Source organism: Piliocolobus tephrosceles, chromosome 2 (genome assembly GCF_002776525.5).
Source record: "Piliocolobus tephrosceles isolate RC106 chromosome 2, ASM277652v3, whole genome shotgun sequence".
In the NCBI taxonomy this organism is placed as follows: Eukaryota; Metazoa; Chordata; class Mammalia; order Primates; family Cercopithecidae; genus Piliocolobus; species Piliocolobus tephrosceles.
This window is the reverse complement of record NC_045435.1, coordinates 50,223,272-50,231,365: the sequence shown is the minus strand read 5'-3', so window position 1 is coordinate 50,231,365 and position 8,094 is coordinate 50,223,272.

Below are 8,094 nucleotides of genomic sequence, written 5' to 3'. Positions count from 1 at the left end.
GGCTCTTTCTAACCAGGTGGATCCCCTCTTTACTAAGGACCTTTTGATCTCTGACTCCCACCCCACCCTCTTCTTGAAGAAAACAAAATCAAAGCCCCTTTTATACTTTTGTCAATGCCGCACAAACAATAATAAAATAATAGCTCAACATTTATTAAGTACTAACTCTATGCCAGTTCTACTGATAAGATCCTTACCTAGACTGTATTAGGGTTTCTCAAATGGTAAACATTGATTATAGCATGTGATACAGACATGTGTTGTTTTGATCATTATGTTATTTATAAGTCACCTTGTATTTATGGTAACTAGTACTGTCTTTCCACTTAGGGTAGCACTGTAAAGTCTAGTTTAAAATAAATATAGGTAAAATGAGTCAACACAAGAGAAAAGCAAATCAAAACCATAATGAGATACCACTTCATGCCAACTAGAATGGCTGCAAGAAAACATACCAACAAACAAAGAAAAACCCAGATACTAACAAATGTTGGCAAGGATGTGGAGAGGTTGGATTTCTCATCCATAGCTGGTGGGAATATAAAATGGTTCAGCTACTTTGGAAAAGAGACTGGCAGTTTCTCAAAAGGTTAAATAGAAAATTACTATGCAATCCAGCAATCCCACTTCTAACTATATACCCACAAAGAAAACGTATGCCCATGTCAACATTTATATAGGGATATTCCTAGAATTATTCATAATAGCCCCAAACTGAAAACAACCCAAATGTCCATTAACTGATGAATGGATTAATAAAACACTATGGAACATTATTCATCATTGAAAGGAATGCAGTACTCATGAATGCTGCAACATGAATGAATCTTGAAAATATTTTGCTAAGTAAAAGAAGCCAGCCACAAAAGGTCACATATTTTATAATTCTATTCATATGAAGTGTCCCGAATAGGCAAATCCATGGAGACAGAAAGTAGATTAGTGGTTGTCTATGGCTGACAGGAGGAGTTTTAGCTGGGGAGCATAAGGAGTGACTGCTAAATGGTACAGGGTTTCTTTTGGGGGGATTAACAAAAATTGGAATGCTTGAAAATGTCCTGTGTTGATGGTTTGCACAACTCTGTGAATATACTAAAACCACTGAGTTACATGCTTTCAGTGGGTAAATTGTATGACATGTGAAGTATGTATCAATAAAACCATTATAAAATATGTAAAGAACGTATTAGATAATACTATAGTTGGAAAGCTGATCACAATCTCAAAAGGCACAATCTCCAGTGCCATAATCCCAAATGTTGAAATCCAGAAAGATCACAACCCAAAAATATAATTCTGGAAAAAGAATTTTACAAATTACTTTAAAGGTATTTATTTACATTTTTAAAAGGAGGTTTGGGGCTGAGCACGATGGCTCATGCCTGTAATCCCAGCACTTTGGGAGTCCGAGGCAGGTGGATCATGAGGTCAGGAGATTGAGACCATCCTGGCTAACACGGTAAAACCCCGTCTCTATTAAAAATACAAAAACATTAGCCGGGTGTGGTGGCGGGCACCTATAATCTCAGCTACTCGGGAGGCTAAGGCAGGAGAGTCGCTTGAACCCGGGAGGCGGAATTTGCAGTGAGCCGGGATCTCGCCACTGCACTCCAGCCTGGGAAACAGAGCGAGACTCCGTCCTAAAAAAAAAAAAAAAAAAAAAAAAAGAGGAAGTTTATTAAAAAAAACACACACACACACAAAAAACCACATAAATCCACAACAGAACTCCTCATAGGGCACTTTATATAATAAAAGAGCCAATCATAGATATATATTTTTGAGAAAACAGGGGTATAACTGTTACGAACAGGTGACTCTTATTCATAAACGAATAGTATAAGTGTACATCACTATGGTTGGTAATTGTGTGCACCCAACTCTATAACTGCAGTCACCTGAAATACCATGATGGACAGCCTAAGCCTATTGGCAAGAGTGGCCAAAAACATGGACGGGTCCGCACTGCTTTGTCATAGCACCAACCGCCCAATAGTCAAGATCTTGACAAATTTTAACTTTCACAAATGTAGATGCACAAAAAGGACATCCTTTCACTTACTGAGGGAGTTTTAATGTTTTTATGGACGTGCACAATGCTTACACATGAAATCAATATTGTGACAATGAACTTTCAAGGAGTCACATTTGCAAAAAAATGCATACAGAGAATTACCACTCTCTAAAAGTCTTTACGTAATTTACACTTTCAGGATTGGAGATGATGTGAAGAAATACATAGCATAGTGATTGTGAAAAACAATGCTGACAATTTAAAACAGTAAAAAAAAAAAAAACTAAAGAGAAAACAAAAAAGAAAAAGAAAATTTGACATATGAAAATGTATATTACAGGGTTGGGTAGATTATGAGCAATTGCGCAGTTAGTCCATAAGAGCTGGCCAGCTTTCACGATCATTAACTCTATTTTGAAGTCATGTATCACAATGAATCGCTGCTTTTTTTCTTTTAGGACATCGCTTTCCTTGGAGAATATATTCATATTCAATTTCTACCTGGCACTTCTCTTTTTAAAATTCTTCTATGATTCGATATACATGGACGTGAGCATTCCCTATTCATTTTTCCCCTCTTCTGTGCCATGATTCTAATCCTGTTTTGGGTACCCAGAAGTCCATTTCATGAGTACTTACACAGAACACAAATTTGGTGGAAAAAATATTGGTGGTCAAACAGCAGCACCATTGCATAAGTGTCTTCTTATCCTACCATTTACATAATTATTTTTGAACCAGTCAGTAACTTCGCTTAGTTTCTTCAGACAAATGTAGCTCATTAAAAGCTCCTGGAATGTCATCAGCTGGAAAGGAATGCCAATGCAGGAAAATAACACATTTTTAACCCAAAGTTTCCCTTGTATGGCATGGTCAGCCAAGCTACTCATCTGAATTTTCTGCCAAATGCATTGGGTTGAATGGAGAAAACAAACTTTATTGGTAACACCTTGAAACTCACTTTTAGAAACCTTAATCACACCTAATTCCAAATCTGTTACTATGGTTTGGAGATTGAAATTGGTTTTCTTCTCCATAAAGGAAATATCAATGTAATAATTCTTCTTGACATAATGCAACTATTCTGTGATTGAGATTTTCAGAATTTTAGATGACAGGGATTTTAGACTTTAGGAAATTTGATATTTAGGGATTTCAATGTACGGGATTATAGCTTCTGAGACTGTGTTTTCAGGATTATGATCCAAATCCCTACAGATGGCTCATGAATATTAAAAAAAATTGAAGAGGCTGGGCTCAGTGCTCACACCTGTAATCCCAGCACTTTGGGAGACTGAGGTGGGCGGATCACAAGGTCAGGAGATTGAGACCATCCTGGCTAACATGGTGAAACCACGTCTCTACTAAAAAAACAAACAAACAAAAACAACAACAACAAAAAAAACACAGCTGGACTTGGTGGTGAGCACCTATAGTCCCAGCAGTTTGGGAGGCTGAGGCAGGAGAATCGCTTGAACCCAGGAGGCAGAGGTTGCAGTGAGCTGAGATCATGCCACTGCACTCCAGCCTGGGCAAGAGAGTGAGACTCCATCTCAAAAAAAAAAAAAAAAAAAAAAAAAAAAATTGAAGAGATAGTTATAGTAAAGTTTAGGAAACACTAGATATAGATCAGTAGTCCTTCCAATAACCCTTTGAGATAAATGCTACTTTCTTTTCCTGTTATATAGGAAACTGGCTCCCAAGAGTTAAATTACTCATCCAAGGATATAGACTTCAAGTGAATTTTGAACCCAGACAACTGACTCTAGAACCAGTGCTCCTACCTGACATGCTATACTGCTTCCAGAGTCCCCAACCCCCAAGTTCAGCCCTACTCAAACTTTGTATAATGATGCCCCTTGCCAATCTCTCTGACTTGGATCTGACCTGTACCAGTGAGCATCACCTACTGCTTGACATAGGCTGTAAGATGACACAGAAAATACTAGTGACAATTCCAGGCAGTGGGAAAGAACAAACTCATTGTACAGAGGGGGAAACTGAGGACGAGGTCATATAGGAAGTCGGACACCACCAGGACTCCTTGGGATTGCTCTATGGCCAAATATCATCCCTTCACCAAATATCATCCCTTCCCAAAGGGATGGAGTTATTCACCAAATATCATCCCTTCCCAAAGAAGGGCTATTGCTGGGAAATGCCTGCTCAGCCAGGGACGTCATTTTCCAGATGCCCTTACAACTACATGTGACCTCGGTGGTAGCCAGTCTTCAAGATGGTCCTCAATGACCCCTGCCCCCTGTGTGGCCTCCTCCCACAGTGAATATGACTGGCCTGTGTAACTAATAGCTATTACTACAGAAATGATGGTGTATAATTTCCAAGGGTAGATCATAAAAGATATTGTAGCTTCTACCTTGCTCTCCTGGATCACTTACTTTGGGGAAAACCAGCTGCCACATTCTGAGGATACTCATGCAGCCCTATGGAGTAGTCTATATGACAAAGAATTGAGGCCTTTTGCCAATAGTCATGTGAGTGAACCATCTGGGAAGCAGGTTATCTGGCTCCAGTCAATCCTTCTGAGCACTGCAACCTCATGAGAAGCCTTGAGCCAAAACTACTCAGCTAAGCTTCTCCTTAACTCTTGATCCACAGAAACCATAAGGTAATAATACTTATGGCTTTAACCACTAAGTTTTGGGATAATTTGTCATGTTACAAGCCATAACTAGTATACCCTATGACTAATTCTTGTCAATGGAATGTGACCTGACAGGTTATGTGCCACTGCCAAGCACATATGGTTAAGATCCAGTTTCTTCCCCCTCCCACAGAGATTTTTTTTTGAACAGATATCTATACATTCAGGTCCATAGCAGCATTAGTCATACTAGCCAAGAGGTGGAAGCAACCCAAGTGTCCATCAATGGAAGAATGCAAAAACAATGTGTGGTCTACACATACAACGGAATATTATTCAGCCTTAAGAAGTTCTGACACATGCTATGTACAGCATGGAAGAACATTGAAGACATTATGCCAAGTGAAATAACCCAGTTGCAAAAGGACAAATACTATATGATCTCACTTATGTGAAGTACTTAGAATAGCCAAATTCATAGACATAAAGTAGGATGGTGGTTGCCAGGGGCTCAGCGGGAGGGAATGCAGAGTTAGTGTTTGATTGCTATGAAGTTTCAGCTTGGGATGATGAAAACATTCTCATGATGAATAGTGGTGATGGTTGCATGACAATGTGAATGTACTTAATGCTACTGAACTGTACATTCGAACATAGTTAAAATGCCAAATTCTATGTTATGTATATTTTACCACAATAAAAAAGGCATTGTGTGCTGAAAAGGAGTTATTTCTTCTGCTGTCCCCTACACACTCAACTAAATTTCTGCAAGAGCTGGGGCTTGTGGGTTGAGTAACATCTTTTTCTAGCCAGTATTTGCTGGGCAGTGTCCTGCTGTGAACAAAAAGGGCAGGATCCCTGTATTTAGGATCTAGGTTCAGCAGCATGTGACAGGTATCCAAAGCAATAGTGGCTTAAGCCAGACAGAAATTCATTTCTCCTGCATACAGTCTAGAGGTGGCAGTGTCAGGCTGGCTGCTGACTCCATTCCATGAGGTTATTCAGGGAACCAGGCTCCTCTCTTGTACTCTACCATCCCTAGGATGTTTCTCTCACCTATGTGACTCAAGATAGTTTACTACCACATCCACTTTAAGCAGCAAAGAGAAGAAAGAAGGGAAGAAGAGGCATGTTTTCTGCCTTCAAGAAACAGCCATTTTGGTTCTCTGTACCAGAAGTGGAATGCAACTACCACTTGCCGTACTGTCTGTCGGTCTGTCTGTCCCCCTCACATCCTCCAATGGGAAGCCCCCACAGAGATCTTGGGAGCCGTATGTTGACTAAGATAGAGCCCCAGCATGGGTGGAATCTGGATCCCTGCATCACTTCATGGAAGGTTGTCTGCCAAACATCTGCATAGGACTTTGCATAAGTAAGAATAAACCTCAAAGGTGTTAAAGTACTGAGATTTCAGAGTTTATCTGGTATAGCCACCAGCATTATTTTAACTAACACAGTCTTATGATTGAAGCTTGGGAAGCTGGGTGACGCTATAAGACTGAGGCCAGGTTGGGCAATGAAAAGATGGTTCTAGAGTCGGGAGACCCATGTGCAAGTCCCTTTGACCCCACTTACAAACTATGTGGGCCATTCAAACTCTTCCGGTCTTGGTTTGCTCAAATGTAAATTGGAGATAATGAGAATACGAACCACACTATTTGTTGTGTGGACTGAATGAGGGAATCTGCAAAAGAGACAGCTGAGAAAGATCTGCTTGGGGCAGTGACAGACACCTGTACCCTTGCCATTCTCCAAAGAGGAGAACAGATGGGCAGTTAGACTTGGGCACAGCACATCATAACTCACAGCTTGATGTGAAGCAAATGGCCCACTGGGGGTGCCTAATCTCTAAGTTACGGCTGAATACCCAGACTCAGGCAGGAAGCCATCTGACTTGGATTTGGCAGTATCTCCAATTTGAGACCTAAAATAGCCCAGCCAAGAACTTACTTGGTTGGCTTTTGGGTACTTACATTGGGTTTGCCACATGGGCCAATTTTTTTTTCCCAGGTAGCCCAGGAATGAGGGTCAAGTCCTCCTGTCTTTAAATCTCAACTAGACAGTGCTGGCTTAGAAAAGCAGGCATGCTCACTGCTCAGGCTGCCACTCTGGGGAGTATGACAACCAGAGAGGTGTCAGGTTCAAAGCCACAGATACCTCAGAGGCTGCACGAGAATGTAAGAGTGTGAAGATGCCAGGGCTCACATAGTAGCAGGTGGTGGGTATTGTGAATCTTATGGCACATCAGGCAGGTCCACAGGCTCATTTCATTCCATAGCTGAATGAAAGGCTCAAATCTGAGTTTATTGCCTTCTGGTGCCCCAACTTTTCCAGATTAATCCCCATTAATTGAAATATAACATGAGTCACATAAGTAGTCTTCTTAGTTTGCTAGTGTTACTATAACGAAAATGCTACAGACTAGATGACTTAAACAACAGAAGTTTATTTTCCCACAGTTCTGGAGGCTGGATGTCCAAGATCAAGGTGTCAGCAGGGTTGGCTTCTTCAGATGCCTCTCTCCTTGGCTTGTGGGTGGCCACCTTCCCCTGTGTCTTCATGTGGCCTTTTCCTTGGACATGCACATCACTGTCTCTTCCCCTTCTCATGAGGACACTAGTCCTATTGGATGGAGTCCTCCATGAACCTTAATCACCTCTTTAAAGGTCTTATCTCCAAACACAGTCGCACTCTCAGGTACTAGGAGTTAGGGCTTCAACATAGGAACTTTAGGGGAATGCAATTCAGTCCATAATAGTAATTTAAAGTATTCTAGGAGCCACACTTTTAAAAATATGAAGAAAACAATGAGATTAATTTACTTATTTAACCCAATATATCCAAAATATCATCATTTCAATATGTAATCATTAATAACTATTAATGAGACATTTTACATTCCTTTTAAAAATACTAAGTCTTCAAAATCTAGACTGTGTTTTATACAGCTCCATTAGGACCAGCCCTAATGATGCCCTCAAACCCACCAGGCACTTTCCCATATCTGGGCCTTTGCCTACACTGTTCCCTCTGCCTGGAATAGCCTTCTCTCCTTTCCCCACTCATACTTCAAGGGCTTAGCATTACATGTTACCTTGTCCTCAAAGTCTTATGCAATCCCCCAGAAGGAGGGTTTCCCTTTTTCCCTGTGTCCTCACAGGACCCCATACCCATCTCTGTTTGAGTGCCTGCCATACCAGCTTATTATCTTTCCAATGTCACTGAAAGGCCAAAACCATTTCTGAGCCACCAGCACATAGCACATTGCTTGGCACATGGTAGACACGCAATAGTCATTGCTGGTTTTAGGGGCAATTGGGGGCTTGCTCTGAGATGAAGGTATCAGATTACCAGGAAAATTTGTTTTAAAGTTCCCCCATTATTGTGTGTGAGTGTGTGTGTGTGTGTGTGTGTGTGTGTGTGTGTGTGAGAGAGAGAGAGAGAGAGAGAGAGAGAGAGAGAGAGAGAGAGAGAG